This window comes from Triticum dicoccoides, chromosome 3B (genome assembly GCF_002162155.2).
Source record: "Triticum dicoccoides isolate Atlit2015 ecotype Zavitan chromosome 3B, WEW_v2.0, whole genome shotgun sequence".
Taxonomy (NCBI): domain Eukaryota; kingdom Viridiplantae; phylum Streptophyta; class Magnoliopsida; order Poales; family Poaceae; genus Triticum; species Triticum dicoccoides.
The window spans coordinates 318,325,136-318,342,597 of record NC_041385.1 but is presented as its reverse complement, the minus strand read 5'-3'; positions in this window follow the sequence as shown (position 1 = coordinate 318,342,597).

Below are 17,462 nucleotides of genomic sequence, written 5' to 3'. Positions count from 1 at the left end.
GCAAGTTTGACCAACTTAGGTGTGTGTTTGGTTCAAGCCACATCTTAGGCAAGCCACACTATGGTCCCACATCACATACACTCAAAAAGTGTGGCAAGATTCTCTTAGGAGTGCCAACTTGTGGCTCTTGTTTTGAAGAACTAACCAGCAAGTTTGGCAACATTGTATGGCAAAGTTGGCACTCCTAGGCTTAGAACCAAACAGCCCTTCCTTGTTGCTATGTGGCCTAGGATTGCATATTTAGTCATTCAGTACAATGCATCTTTCTATGTAGCCTCAGATATGTTAGATATGGCCCTTGTTAACCTACCGATAAATGGGTTATAGATATATTGAGTTAAATGTCCGATTCAACAATTAATCCCTTATTAGCCCCCGACCTATATGGTACCAGCTACCGATATCCTGAATGGTGAGTATATATAAGCCATGGGATGAAACTAACCTCGATGTTAAACAACAATTGTTCCAAATATGTTCCTGTGTAAGTACATCTAAAGGCATGTTAAGCACAACAGGCTAAACATCAACCAAATATATCCTGGGTATTCAACATAATCTCCAAATGGTAGCTTCACGGTGAAGGTTTAAGCATGCTAGTTAAGAAAAACAAGAAGTGGAAAGGCGTGTTATTAACTGCAATAGGCCTAACATTTAAAAACAAGCAAACATAGTCATTCAAATTTGTATTGTGCATGTCTAAGTACTCTAGTTATTGTGAAATAAAATGGAAAGCCGTGTTAAATACAACATGCTTAATAGCAACTAGTCATTCATAGAGCTATTGTTAAAACTGGTATTGATGAAATTGAACTGCAAAGTTCATACTAGCACATATAGAACATCACATTGTGAATAACTGAAATAAACAAGGCATACTGCGAACAACCAAAGATGGCAATTGAAACTGGACATATGCTAACTACAAACAATCGAACAACCAAAAACCATTGAAATAAACGAGGCGTAATGCAAACAACCAAATATAGCAATAAATATTGGACAGGTTCTCACTACAAAATGGTTCGAGAAAACAAATCATGGGATTCCCCCGGTGAAGAGGCACAACAAGACAAATTGTGGGTTTCCTCACTTGTCACAGATGGGGCTCGTCCTCATGGTTGTTGTCGATGAGGTCTGACTTGGGAGCTGAGGATCCCAAGCCAGCATCATAGAATGTGTCCTTCAGAAATGACAAAAGGGGCTCCATGGCAATGAAGGATGGCAAATTGTTCCTAACAAGCCACGGGAGATCAGCGGCAGGGCGATCGATGAGATCGACGCATGTCGAACCCGAGGGGTTGGGGGTGGGTGACTTAACCTTTGACATAGCCAGCATTAAGTCGTCGCTGTCGACAACCTCGATGTCATAGCCAGCGTCTGCGACATACTAGAATACTCTAGCATGTTGATTGAAAGGTTGCAGCCACTCATCGTCAGCAGTTTCCTCGGAGGCCACCTCGCCGACATCGGGCGAAGAGGCCGCGGCAAAGCTCTTTTGGGCCATTTGCTCCTCAAGCTCCCAGGAAGCATAGCCGGGCTTAGGCTTCATTGCTCTATAGTGGGGGAGGGGGAGGGAGATCTATGGGAAAGTGGGCGTTTCGTAGGTGTCATCTAAACTACATGGGCAGACTGGCAGAGGTTGATGATAGAGGCGACGCAACTGTGGCGGCGGTGACCTATAGCTAGGGTTTCGAGCGAGGGATGGGTGGTGTGTGTGTGTGTGTGTGTGTGTGTGAGAGAGAGAGAGAGAGAGAGAGAGAGAGTGGGTGAGTGCAGGATTTGGGTGTGTGTGTGGAGGGGGTCCAAGGTGGTGTTTGAGGAAATGTCGTGGGTACGGGACATTTTGCTAGGCGGGAGTAAAATTGCGGGGCTACCGAAAATTTGGATAAAGGGATTGAAGCAGAGCGGGGCGGGACTAACAAACATCACACAGGTTAAAACATAATAATCGTGTGCTATCAAATAGAGAAACACTCCAGCCGAGCAGATATTTTTGAGATTTCAAGGGATGTAGGCGGGAGTAAAATGCCGAGTCTACTAAAAATTTGGATCAACAGATTTAAGCAAAGTGGGAGTGACACACATCGCCCATGGTCCACACGTACTAATCGTGTGGTATCAAATAGAAAAACTGATGTACGGTAGAACCCTAGCGGCCTGATCTTTCATGATTGGAGTGGGATCCGTTGAAGAACACGAAGAACACGGGGAAAAACAGGGAGAAATCATAAGGGGAAACACTCAAGAACAAGTCCAATCACACATCCACTAGACAATCAAACACACAAGATCACAATGTACATGAACAAAGAATAGGAAAGATACAAGGTAGAGTTCATCTCCAAGAGGAGGTCTTGATGGGGTTCCTCCCGTGAGGGGGTCTTGATGATATCCCGCAGGATCTTATCCTAGATGGAGGTCTTGGTCTCCAATGGAGTAGTGGTCTCTCTCTCTCCCTCCCTCTCTCTCTCTCTCAAGAGGAGGAGTGGTAGGAGCAAAGCTCACATACAAATGAGCAATCACTTTGCTTCCCCTAGAAATGGGGAGGAGGATGTCTATTTATGGTCTAAGCCACGAAAGGGTAAGTTAGGGGGCATAATGGGTACATGGGCCTCGGCACAACGTTACACACAGGCAAGGCCCGTATGATCCGGATGGGGGTCCGAATGATTTGGTCGTCGGCCCGGATGATCCGGGAGCAGGTCTGGATGATCCAACTTCATGGTGAAGCAACAGGTGTCATCGGCGCAATTATCCAGATGATCCGGGGGGAGGCCCGGACGATCCGGCTAGGCCCGGATGATCCGGATGGATGTCCGGACGTCCGGCTTGACTCCAGGAGCCGCTCCGTCTTCTTCTCCTTTCTTCCATCTTCTCTTCCACGCTTCCCTCGCGTATGGTGTAGTCGGTCCTTGGCGCTTGCACTCCTCATTGACATCCGTGAAGCTCCAACAATACCTATGCATGCACACGGGAGAAGTGTCAAGTAGTATACCATCCTCGAAGGGGTCAAGTGAGCACGTGTGAAGGAGATGATTCACCTTTGTGTATGTGAACTAGATGTCGCATGTGTCACTTGCCAAACAGACTCTTGGCATGGTGATTCCTATATCTTGAGCTTGCGTTGGTTTTCCTTGAAGAGGAAAGGGTGATGCAACAATAGTAGCGTAAGTATTTCCCTTAGTTTTTGAGAACCAAGGTATCAATCCAGTAGGAGGCTCCTCAATAGTCCCACACACCCACACTGTAACAACCCAAATTTTCAATTTGGAATGTTATACATTAGATCATCATTGCATATCATATTTTATTGCATTTTGGTTTGATCATAGAAATTTCACGCAAATCAACGACCCGCAGAGAGAGTTGGGAATTTCATTATTTTCTTATTTGAGTTTTTCTCAAATTTAGAAAAAGGATCATTTGATTTTAATTATTTTACCTTTGAATATTTCTATTATAAAAATAAGAGAGAGGGAATAAAATGACTTTCCCAAAATAAAGAAATATTGAGGATTTAATAATAAAATCAAATAATATTTTATTTCGGAGTTTTATCGCTATTTTATTTTAATTTAGGAAAAATGTGCGTTTTTAAAAATTGCATTTTAGGCCGAAATAAATGTTCATCTTGCCGGCTTACTTTTAGAGAACGGGGAAAATTTATTTTGGGATTTTTTTAGTCCGTTTAGTATTTCTTTTCTTTCTTTTTCTGCACGTCCAAATTATTAAAAAAAAGAGTTAACCGACCTACCGGGCCGTGTCTGCCCCGGACTCCTGGCCCGGCCGGCCTTTATAAGCCGAGGCCCGAGCCGCCCCAAACCCTAGCCGCCCCAGCCGACCCCGCCGCCGTTGCCGCCGGATCCGCCGCCGCCCCACCGCCCCTAGCCACCGCCACCGGAGCCCGCCACCGCCCGTTGCCGCCTAGCCGGAGACCTCGCGGGACCCGAGGTAGCCGCCGCTGGTTTTTTTATAAAACCGATCGGTTTTTTTAAGAACCCTAGATCCGTTTTTTAGATCGGTTCCTTGGTTTTCTCGGTTTAGTTATTTAACGGACGTTCGTCCATACGTTCAGTTTAACGAACGGTTTTCGTCGTTTAGCCGCAGACAGCAAATGTTCGTTCGTTAGCCTGTTCGTCCGTTTTCCTTTTTCTCTGATTTTCCGCGATTATTTTTGATCGCGATTTCTGATCCGATTTTCGTTTTATTATAACTTTTCGCTCGTTTATCGGAGTCAGGCGATTCAAGCGCCTAGAGTTTCGTCTCGAAACCCTCTTTCCGTTCAAACTAACTCAAACAAGTTTTTGCTACAGTAAAATTTGACTTAGGTCCAGATTAGCAAAAGAAGCTTGTTTCTTTCGCCGTTTGAGTTTCGTTGCTTTGTTGGATTTGATTCTTTTTGCAAACCGGAGTTCTTAAGTTGAACTTTTTGGTTAGATCTCTTATTTGAGTTTTACCCGTGCATTAGATGAGTGCTTATTGTATGCTTGTTTGTTTGCGATAGAGTACCCGGAGTGCGCCGCATGCTATTACGAGTCTCTAGGTTTCACGGATCATCAGCAAGGCAAGTAACACTTTGATCATACCTCTTTACTACCTAGTTTTATTGCATTAGATCAATCCTCAAACAATTGCATGATTAGGATCTGATTAATATGTGGATTTTGGGAAGTAGATGAGGTAGAACCTATTACCTGTTTTAATACCAAACCTTTGGGAGTTACTTCTACGTTTGCTTATATCGCTATCCTATGCTAGTAGACGTGGACTGGGTGAGTGTATCCATGACATATGTGAGATTGTTAATTAACGGTTTACTTAAGGTGGCAACTTTAACACACATCTGGGTGGACTGAGGCACCTGGGGAACCGAGTGTTGCCTGTATTTTTGGAAATCCCGGGGTACCGTGTGATTCTCCTATGGACCGCCACCCAGGCTAAAAGGGATCATGAGACAAATTGGGAAGCCCCCACATCAGTTGGAGAGATCCAGAGTTTTCTTGGACTCGCAGGATACTACCGGAGATTCATTGATAATTTCTCGAAGATTGCAAAACCCATAACGGAGTTGTTGGAGAAGGACACCAAGTTCTACTGGACTGAGGAATGTGAGGCCAGTTTCCAGGAGTTGAAGAAACATTTGGTTACGTCACCGGTGTTGATTCTACCAGATCAGCACAAGCATTATGAAGTATATTGTGACGCTTCTCGTCGAGGACTTGGAGCAGTGGTTATGCAGGAGGGAAGAGTTATTTCGTATGCCTCACGACAACTTAAGCCCCATGAGTTCAATTATGCCACACATGACTTGGAGTTAGCAGCCATAGTGCATGCGTTGAAGACATGGAGACATTTCTCATCGGAAACCATTGTAGGTGTACATGGATCACAAGAGTTTGAAGTACATCTTCACGCAGAAGGAGTTGAATCTCAGGCAAAGGATATGGTTGGAGCTCATTAAGTATTATGATATGAGGTTGCATTATCACCCAGGTAAGGCTAACGTAGTAGCCGATGCGTTGAGCTGCAAGAGCCATGTCAACACTCTGATGACCAGAGAGTTACCCAAGGAGTTAGCAGAAGATCTTCATGAGCTATGTTTGGAGATAGTTCCGAGAGGCTACGTAGCCGCATTGGAGATTCAGTCTACTTTGATGGATAAGATCAGAGAAGCTCAGAAGACAAACAAGGAGATTGCCGAGATAAAGGAGAAGATGAGCAAAGGAAAAGCTAAGGGATTTCGTGAGGATGAGAATGATACCTTATGGTTTGAGGACCGCGTTTATGTGCTAATGACCCGGAGATCAGGAAGTTGATTCCACAGGAGGCCCATGATTCACCGTATTCGATTCACCCAGGAAATACCAAGATGTATCTGTATTTGAATGACACTTTCTGGTGGGCTGGAATGGAGAAGGATATTGCGGAATATGTAGCAGTATGTGATGTATGTCAGAGAGTGAAGGCAGAGCATCAGAAGCCAGCAGGATTGCTACAGCCATTGTCGATACCCTAATGGAAGTGGGATAAGCTAGGCATGGATTTTATTACGGGATTGCATAGGACTCGTTCAAGCTATGACTCAATGTGAGTTGTAGTCGATCTTTTGACGAAGGTGGCTCATTTCATCCCAGTGAAGACCACTTACACCGGTGCTAAGTTGGCAAAGATATACATGACCAGGATCGTATGTCTGCATGGAGTTCCGAGGACCATTGTATCAGATAGAGGAACCCAGTTTACCTCAAAGTTCTGGAATCAGTTGCACGAAACTTTGGGTACCAGGCTAGAGTTCAGTACAACCTTTCATCCACAGACAAATGGACAGACCGAGAGAGTCAATCAGATTCTAGAAGACATGCTGAGAGCTTGTGCGCTAGATTATGGATCTAATTGGGCCAACAATTTGCCATATGCAGAGTTCTCTTACAACAACAGTTATCAATCCATTCTGAAGATGGCCCCTTTCGAAGCCTTGTACGGAAGGAGGTGCAGGACACCATTGTTATGGGATGAAGTTGGAGACCGTCAGTTGTTTGGACCAGATTTGATTAAAGAGTCTAAAGAGAAGGTTAAGCTAATTCGTGATATACTCAAGGTAGCCCAGTCCAGGCAAAAGACCTATGTGGATTCTAAACGCAAGGAGACAGTTTACAAAGTTGGAGACAGAGTTTATCTTCGTGTATCCCCACTTCGAGGAGTTAAGTGTTTTGGAGTTAAGGGAAAGTTAGCGCCACGTTTTGTGGGACCATACAAAGTTTTGGAGCGTATGGGAGAAGTTGCTTACAAGTTGGAACTGCCCGAAGGTTTGTCAGGAGTTCATGATGTGTTCCACGTTTCCCAGTTGAAAAACTGCCACGCATAGATGGCTGAAATACCTCTAAGAGATACAGTGCCACTGGAAGCGATTCAGTTGGATAGTGATTTGACCTATGAGGAGAAACCAGTCAATATTCTAGAGTTTGCCAGCCGAGTCACGCGTAGCAAGGTTATCAAGTTTTGCAAAAGTTCAGTGGAGCCACCATACCGAGGATGAAGCCACTTGGGAGCGTGAGGAAGACCTACTGAAGGACCACCCTCACCTATTTTCTAGCCAACCCAAATCTCATGGGCGAGATTCATCTTAAGAGGGGTAGGTTTGTAACATCCCAAATTTTCAATTTGGAATGTTATACATTAGATCATCATTGCATATCATATTTTATGCATTTCGGTTTGATCCTAGAAATTTCACGCAACTCAAGGACCCACTGAGAGAGTTGGGAAGTTCGTTATTTTCTTATTTGAGTTTTTCTCAAATTTAGAAAAAGGATCATTTGATTTTAATTATTTTACCTTCGAATCTTTCTATTATAAAAATAAGAGAGAGGGAATAAAATAACTTTCCCAAAATAAGGAAATATTGAGGATTTAATAATAAAATCAAATAAGATTTTATTTCGGAGTTTTATTGCTATTTTATTTGAATTTAGGAAAAATGCGCATTTTTTAAAATTGCATTTTAGGCCCAAATAAATGTTCATCTTGTCCGGCTTATTTTTAGAGGGCGGGGAAAATGTCTTTCGGGATTTTTGGAGTCAGTTTAGTATTTCTTTTCTTTCTTTTTCTGCACGTCCGAATTATTTAAACAAAAAGAGTCAACCGACCTATCGGGCCGTGTCCGCCCCGGACTTCTGGCCCGGCCGGCCTTTATAAGCCGAGGCCCGAGTCGCACCAAACCCTAGCCGCCCCAACCAACTCCACCGGCGCCGCCAGCCGCCGCTGCCAGCGCTGCCGCCGTCGCCGGATCCGCCGCCCGCGCCGCCCGCCGCTGCCACCGCCGCCCACGCTACCCGCCGGAGCCGCCGCCACGGCCGCCCGTCCCGCTGCCGCCGCCGAGCTGCCGCCCCTAGCCGCTGCCGCCGGAGCCCGCCACCGCCCATCACCGCCTCGCCGGACCCGAGGTAGCCGCCGCCGGTTTTTTTATAAAACCGATCGATTTTTTTAAGAACCCTAGATCCGTTTTTTAGATCGGTTCGTCGGTTTTCTCGGTTTAGTTATTTAACGGACGTTCGTCCGTACGTTCGTTTTAACCAACGGTTTTTGTCGTTTAGCCGCAGACAGTGAATTTTCGTTTGTTAGCCTGTTTGTTTGTTTTTCTTTTTCTCGGATTTTCCGCGATTATTTTCGATCGGGATTTCTGATCCGATTTTCGTTTTAGTATAACTTTTCGCTCGTTTATCGGAATCAGGTGATTCAAGCGCCTAGACTTTCATCTCGAAACCCTTTTACCGTTTAACCAACTCAAACAAGTTTTTTCTACTGTAAAATTTGACTTAGGTCCAGATTAGTAAAAGAAGCTTGTTTCTTTCGCCGTTTGAGTTTCGTTGCTTTGTTGGATTTGATTCTTTTTGCAAACCGGAGTTCTTAAGTTGAACTTTCTGGTTAGATCTCTTATTTGAGTTTTACCCGTGCATTAGATGAGTGCTTATTGTATGCTTGTTTGTTTGCGGTAGAGTACCCGGAGTGCGCCGCGTGCTACTACAAGTCTCTAGGTTTCACCGATCATCAGCAAGGCAAGTAACACTTTGATCATACCTCTTTACTACCCAGTTCTATTGCATTAGATCAATCCTCAAACAATTGCATGATTAGGATCTGATTAATATGTGCGTTTTGGGAAGTAGATGAGGTATAACCTATTACCTGTTTTAATACCAAACCTTTGGGAGCTTCTACGTTTGCTTATATCGCTATGCTATGCTAGTAGACGTGGATTGGATGAGTGTATCCATGACAGATGTGAGGTTGTTAATTAATGGTTTACTTAAGGTGGCAACTTTAATAAACATCTGGTGGATTGAGGCACCTGGGGAACCGAGTGTTGCCTGTATTTTTGGAAATCCCGGGGTACCATGTGATTCTCCTATGGACCGCCACCCAGGCTCAAAGGGATCATGAGATTATTCATGCTAGAAACATCCGTGTGCAGACGAAAGCTACTATGGGCTCTAGCATAGTTGAGTATGTTGTGTGACCTCGTTAAGTGGTAGACTAGAAGATGTAGGGGATGTAGGTTGGTACTGTCTACCTAGAGTAAAGAGTTAATGCTTCTGAAAGACTGTGTCTCGGTCATCCATTTCTCAAACATCATGTAGTGCGAGAAATCCAACGGAGGAGATCGAGTCTTGCGGGGAAATGTGCGCAAACCTCTGCAGAGTGTATAAACTAACCATGGTTAGCTGTGTCCCCGATTATGGACGTTTTGAGTATCTAGTACCTGGATTATCATGTGCATCTCATCATGTTATTTAATTAATTCTATTTGGGTTTAATGATGATGCTTAATTGGGATTGAGTTGGGTGAACCTTCTCAATGTTCAACAACCACCATGATAGTTAAATAAAATAAATTCCTTTGTTGTAGGGAAAAATTGGCTTTATGCAAAACTGTAACCATAGAGCTTTTCCACCAGCCATATATGCATGTAGTGATAGCATTATTCTATTCATTACTCTCTATGTGTTACATTGCCAGTATATTCCATGTGCTGACCCGTTTTCGGGCTGCAACGTTCATGTTGCAGACTTTTCAGACAACGAGTAAGGTGCCTTAGTGTCAGGACCCCGACTCAATGCCACATCGATCTAGCATGTAATACCTCATATCACTTTGCGGCCTCACGCACGGTATCCCCACGGGTGTCGCCTTACCTTTGCCCGGGACCGTTTGCGCATTTTGGCACACGTATATGATGGTGTCGTTAGCATCCATATGATAAAGAGCCCGGGCTGACATGGCTAGTCGTAAACCCAAAGTGGCACTAACTTACAGGGACAGGCATCCATGACCCAGCATCGAACGTGTCGGTCATCAACGAGTGAATCCAGGCTGTAGCACTGGGCTAACAGGACTCCGGTGAACCGGGCTGTAGCGGGCTAGCAGGACTCCGGTATTCATCGCGTGACATTTCCCCGAAGGGACAGACACAGGATCGAAGAAGGACACATGCCGGCCAACCTAAGTGTTCCGGAGCAGTAGCAAGCTACCAGGGCTCAGTGGAAGCACTAGGAGACATTTCCCGGTAAGAGAGTCTACTAAGGATAAACAACTAGATAGTCAGATCCCACACATAGCAATACACATTACACGTACGCATAACATGCAAGTATGTGCTGTACAACATGGCATCACAGCATAACTCAACAATCATATAGATAAAGGCTCAGAAGAGCCATCATAGCATTTATTGCAAACAGGGGTCACAAGACCCATCATACAGGGCATACAAGCAACAAGCGGAAGCATTACCTGTCTGGGTACAGACATCTACAAATGAAAAAGGCTGAAGAGCCTGACTATCTACAACATCCGATCAAGATCGTAGCTGAGGTACTAGCTACTAGTCGAAGTCCACGAGAACACTATTAAGACCGAAGTCTCCGCTGCAAAAGCATAAATAAAGCAACATGAGTACAAAGGTACTTAGCAAGACTTACATCAGATCCTATCATACATGCATTTGTATCAAGAGGGTAATGTGGGGTTTAGTTGCAGGAAGCCAGCTTTGACTCTGTGGCTATCCTGTTCTACGACTACCAGAAACTCTGGAGGTGAAACAACGTACACGAGTCCACTAATCACCACACAATACACTACTATGGATTCATCCCCGTCCCCCTACGAGAAGGCCATCCATAGCACTCACACTTGTCTTGAGCATTTTAGTGTATCCACTTCGAGTTGTCTATGTACCATGTAAGCATCCAAGAAGTCCATAACCGCGGACCCGGCTATTCGAATAGATCATGTTAACCCTGCAGGGGTGTACTTCTTCACACACGCTCTCGCCACTTACCGCCATGTACACGTCATGTATCTCGGCAACCTTCAAGCGGAAGCCTGGCGAGGGTGTCGGCCACGACCTGACTAACCACACAAGACTCTAGCCCAGGTTTATCGCCTATTCGGGTTCCATCCGCAAGGAGATCCGGCCGGGGTGTCGCTCACGGCCCCAAACGATGTGAGCAGGGTTCCCGAGCCCACCAACCGGGTGCCACTCGGTACACCGTGCCACGTGTGCCTAGTCTGTCCCCAGGCCACCCTGCCGGGTGCCACTTGGTAGAAAAATAGCACTACCTACAAACACCAGAAACTAGTTGCGACTCCTGGACAGAGACCAAGTTGGTTAATAAGTCGAGAGGGGTCGAGTTACCGGAACCCAATGTGTGGTAGTATCGAGTCATTGGACAACATACACAGAACTCAGTGCTTAAGGACGGTTCTAGTGAGACAACCCACCATGTACTCCTACATGGCCTCTCACCGCTACCTTTACCAAATCTTGTTCACACACTTCACTCCCAGCATCAGAACATATCGTAACACTCCAATTCATTCCCAATGAATCAGACCTGACACAACTCTAAGCAATAGCAGGCATAGCATGGTAGGAACACATCAGTGGCTTCAATCAACTCCTACACATGCTAGTGGGTTTCAACTATTTACTGTGGCAATGACAGGTCATGCAGAGGAATGGGTTCAACTACCGCAGCACAAAGTAGCAGATGAACTGTTGTTGTCCTAATGCAATAACTGAGAGCAGGAGCGAGAGAGTAGGGTTTTATCGAAATGAACAAGGGGGTTTGCTTGCCTGGTAAAACAACAAGGGAGGCACTGCTTCACAGATAGGTACTCTGGAACGTCTCCGGAGTAGGACCTATCGAGAAGGAACGGTGCCGGCAATCGATACACAATCATATGCAACAATATGATGCATGAACATGGCATGTAGATGTGATGCTGTTGAGCTAATGCAACTAGTGTTCAATTGGTTTGAAGTCCATTTGAACCAAGGGTTCAAATGCATTTCTAAATTAAGTCTCTTATATATGCCATAATGTGTTTTCCCATATTCAGCATGTATAAGTTGGTTTTTCATGCATGAAACTAGTACAGATGGAAAGGTTGCATTTTTCTGATAATTTTTCATATATAAATTATTTTAATCTGAGCTACGGTTGAATTGTTATGAATTTTTGAAGTTTAAAACAATTTCTGGAATTTTCTGATTAAATTTAATTCCAGAAATCATATAATTGCGTCAGCATGACGTCATCACTACATCAGCGGTCAACGCGGCTGTCCAGGTCAAACCTGACGTGCGGGGGCCACACGTCAGTGACACTGGGGTTAACCCCGAGTCAAACCTGGGCTGACTAGCTTTGACTAAGCCTTGGGCCCACTGGTCAGCGTCAGTAGGTGGGGATTAGTGCCTAATTAACAAAGCCACGTCAGCCCGCCGGAGTTCTGGCCGGCGGCGACCAATAGCGCGGCGGCGACTCGCCGGACTTGCGCTACAGGCGGCGTTTGGTCGCGCGAAGACCACCAGGGCGTAGCCCGTCGTCGTCCGCAACCAGGGGAGCTGGTGGGGGGTTGCGGGGGCGCCGGAGCTCACCGGAGCAAGGCTCGCGGCGGCGGCCGGAGCTCGGCAACTTGCGGCCGCGGAGTTGTGGTGCATGGCAGTGGAAGCGGAGGGCTCCTACGGCCTCCTGGCGTCACCAGGAACACGGTGACGCGCGCGGGAGTGACTGGCTTGGGCTCATGCCACCGTGGCGCCATGGCCGGCGGCGAGGAACTTACGGGCGCGGTGGTTGAGCTAGCTAGACGGGGCAAACAATCACGGGGAGGAGGGGGTTCGGTGCGGGGGCTCACCGCGAGACCAACGAGCGCGAGGGCGAGGTCGGGGATGCCCGGTAGCTCCCGAATCGCCGGCGAGGATCCACGGCGGCCGGAGGCGAATTTGGCGATGGCGACGGCTCCACGGGGTGCTCCGTCTTGCGTGGCTCGACGAGGAGGTAGAGGGGGTCGCGGCGGATCTGGGAAGCGTGTCGGGAAGGCGTGGGAGAGGCGGTGGCTACGGTGATGCCCGTCGGCGGCGGCGGTGGTTCTCGGGTGAGAGAGAGAGAGCAGGGGGAGAGGAGGAGGGAGAGCGAGAGGGAGTGAGAGCGGTGCGGGGCAGCACGTGGCGACGTCCGGTCCATCCAGAGCGACGAGGGGAGGACAGGTAGGCAGGGAGGGAGGAGGTGGCGCGGCGCGGCGGTGCGCGCGCGTCGGGCACGCTCCGTTCCCCTGTCGGGGAGGAAGACGACAGAGGAGGGGGCCAGGTGGGCTGGGCCGCCTGCTGGCTGGGCCGGCCTGCTGCGGCTGGGCTGCACAGGGGAAGCCCCAGGTAAGCCCCTCCTTCTTTTATTTCTGTTTTCTATTTTTTTCTGACATTTGTTTTGATTTAATAAAATACTAAATCAATTTATTACCTTATGCCAATTTTTGCAGGAGCTAGATATATTATTCCAGAGCTCTTTTATAAATGGCATAATTTTTGGACCATATTTCATATATATAGAAATATATTTCCAATGCAAATATTTATCGAATTAATCCAAATGGCCAAAATAAATATCCATGAGCTCCTAAAAATATTGTTTTGATTTTTATCTCTGTCCAATATTTTTAGAGGGCATCATGAGCATTTTCTTGGACCCTTTTGGAGAAATTTTTATTTGGGTCATTTTAAAAAAATGATTCTGAGGGTTCCACCAATCCTCATTTCAAATTTAAATGAAATTTAAATATGATGCACAAATGGCTAGCTAGTCTAGATCATACCAGACTAGGGATGTGACAACTCGCCCCCACTTGAAAGAATCTCGTCCCGAGATTCAGGGGTCGACGGAAAGAAAGCGGGGTACTCCAGTCGAAGACGATCTTCTCGCTCCCAAGTAGCTTCTCTCTCGGAATGATGAGACCACCGAACTTTGAGAAACTTAATGTTCTGACGTCGAGTGACACGCTCTGCTTGATCAAGAATGCGAACCGGGTACTCTCGGTATGTGAGGTTATCTTGGAGATCAAGCGTTTCGTGGTCCACTCCACGGATAGGATCCGAGAAGCAACGCCTGAGTTGAGAGACGTGGAAGACATCATGAACTCGAGAAAGATGTGGGGGTAGTTCCAACTGGTAGGCAACCTCTCCTCGTTTAGCGAGAATACGAAAAGGACCAATGTAACGAGGAGCCAACTTGCCCTTGATACCGAAATGATGGGTACCCTTCAAGGGAGTAACCCGAAGGTAAGCTTGGTCGCCAATTTCATAAGTCATATCCTTATGATGACGATCGTACTGGCTCTTCTGACGAGACTGGGCTGTTTTCAAATTCTCACGAATGATGCGAACTTGCTCTTCTGCCTCCTGGATCATATCCGGTCCAAAGAATTGTCTTTCACCGGTTTCTGACCAGTTCAAAGGTGTTCGACATCTTCGTCCATAGAGAACCTCAAAAGGAGCTTGCTTGAGGCTGGATTGGTAGCTATTGTTATAAGCAAACTCAGCGAAAGGAAGACATTTCTCCCAATCCATACCGAATGAGATAACGCAAGCTCTGAGCATGTCTTCGAGAATTTGATTGACCCGTTCCACCTGACCACTCGACTGAGGGTGGAAAGCGGTACTGAAGGAAAGATGGGTTCCCATGGCAGTTTGGAAGCTCTCCCAGAAGTGAGAAGTGAAAAGACTGCCACGGTCTGAATTGATCTCTAGTGGAACACCATGGAGTGACACTATTCGAGAAATATATAAGTCAGCAAGCTGACTAGCAGTGATACTCTCTCGAACAGGAAGGAAGTGAGCCACTTTGGAGAGACGATCAATGACTACGAAGATAGCGTTATTCCCTCTCTTGGTCCTGGGAAAACCGGTGATGAAGTCCATACCAACTTTATCCCATTTCCATTCAGGAATAGCTAAAGGCTGAAGGGTGCCAGCAGGTCTCTGATGCTCTGCCTTAACGCGACGACAAACGTCACATTTAGCAATGAACTCTGCGATTTCTCTCTTCATCCTAGTCCACCAGAACCTCTGGCGTAGGTCCTGATACATCTTAGTGCTACCGGGATGAATCGTGAGAGGAAATTCATGCGCCTCCTTAAGAATCAACTGCCGAAGATGTTGCTTCTTGGGAACCACCAAGCGATTCTCAAAGAAAACAACACCACGATCATCCATAGAGAAACATCCACCAACTCCCTTCTTAATGTTTCTCTTGATCTGGGTAATCCCTGTATCGTGCTTCTGGGCTTCTATGATAAGATCCACAAGGGTAGGTTTCGCCACCAAGGTAGAAAGGAATCCGTGAGGAGCAATGTGAAGATTAAGCTTACAGAATTCCTCATGGAGAAGTGGTTGGCCTTGCTGCAACATGAGATTGTTGCAATAGGATTTACGGCTTAGCGCATCAGCCATGACATTGGCTTTGCCTGGAGTGTAGGTAATCCCTAGATCATAATCTGTGATTAACTCCAACCAACGTCTTTGCCTAAGGTTCAAATCTGGTTGGGTGAAGATATACTTGAGACTCTGGTGATCGGTGTAGATCTCGCAACGTTTACCAAGAAGGTAATGTCGCCAGGTCTTGAGTGCATAGACTACGGCTGCAAGCTCTAGATCATGTGTAGGGTAATTCTCCTCATGTGGATGCAACTGTCGAGATGCATAGGCAATCACATGACGATCCTGCATAAGAATGCAACCTAGTCCCTGTCGTGAGGCGTCGCAGTAGATAATAAAGTTTTTAGTGAAATCCAGTGGCACAAGTATGGGAGCAGAAGTCAGGCGTCTTTTCAGTTCCTGAAAACTGTACTCACACTGTGGGGACCACTCAAACTTTTTATCTTTCTTGAGAAGTTCCGTGAGGGGTTTGGCTACTTTGGAGAAGTTTTCAACAAAGCGGCGACAATAGCTGGCCAGACCAAGGAAGCTCCTAACTTGTTTGACTGTTTCAGGTGGAGTCCAATCGAGAACGGCCTTGACTCTCTCGGGATTGACAGCAATGCCCTTACCAGAGATTACGTGGCCTAAGTAGGTCACTTCTGACAACCAAAATTCACACTTGGAGAAATTGGCATAAAGGCGGTGCTCTCTGAGTTTTTCTAACACAAGTCTAAGATGTTCGGCATGCTCTTCCTCGTTCTTCGAGTAAATAAGAATGTCATTGAGGTAAACCACGACGAACTTATCTAAGTACTCCATGAAGATCGAGTTCATCAGGCGGGAGAATGTGGCTGGGGCGTTGGTTAGGCCGAAGGACATGACGGTGTACTCGTACTGACCATAACGAGTGACAAAAGCTGTCTTGGGAATGTCCCCGTTTCTGATCTTGATTTGATGGTAGCCTAATCTTAAATCCATCTTGGAGAAGACTGAGGATCCAGCGAGCTGATCATACAGGTCGTTGATCCTGGGAAGCGGATACTTGTTCTTTATCGTGACCAAATTAACGGGACGATAATCTACAACCATCCGGTCCGTACCGTCTTTCTTCTTGACGAAGAGGACGGGGCAAGCCCAAGGAGAAGAACTAGGACGGATGAAACCCTTTTGCAAGGACTCATCGAGTTGTTTCTTAAGCTCGGCTAGTTCTAGGGGTGCCATCTTGTAAGGTCTCCGGGAGATTGGAGCTGTTCCTGGGATAAGATCTCTGACGAACTCTACATCTCTGTCAGGTGGAACACCTGGCAGTTCCTCTGGAAAGACATCCGGAAAGTCACGGACTACCGGAATATCTTCAAGGTCTGGAAGAGGGCTGGCATTAAGAGAATAGAGCTGACGCTTTGCAACTCTAGTGGAGATGGTGACTATCTTGCCAGATGGGTGTGTAAGTTGAACAGATCTTGTGTAACAATCAATCTTGGCATGATGAGCTGTCATCCAGTCCATACCCAAGATGATGTTAATATCTGAAGACTTGAGGGCTACAAGTGATGCAAGGAATACAAGTCTTTCAACAAGGATTTCGTTACCATGGCTTACACTAGAGGTTTGCCATTTGGATCCAGGAGTTTGGATGACTAGCGGAGTTGGCATATCACAAAATGACAGATTGTGCAGGTTAGCATAGCTTTCAGAAATGAAGGAGTGAGATGCTCCAGTATCGAATAGAACTGATGCTGGGTGACAATTGACAAGGAGTGTACCAAGAACGACATCTGGATCATCATGAGCGTCTTTAGCTGAGACGTGATGCACACGTCCACGTTCAGTGGGGGCTGACTTAACACTGTTCATCTTGCGTGATGGCTTAATACAGACAACAGTCTTCTCGGGCTGGGGTGGAGCATAACTAGTCTGAGAGCAGTCACGTGCATAGTGTCCTGGCTTCCCGCATGTGAAGCAAGTCCCTGAGGTTGGACGAGGACCCGCACTAACAAGTGGTCTACCAGTAGGCCTGGGTGGAACATATGACGGAGCTGGGGAGGGCACCACATGGGATGGCCTCGGTGCATAACCGGAAGGAAGAGCGGAGTTTGGAACCCAAATCCGGCGCTTCTGGGAACTAGAGCCAGAGGGAGATCCCAAATCACGGGTGTGATTACGAGACTCCTCGTAAGTGAGTTGAGCTGTCTCTGCATTGATGGCCTT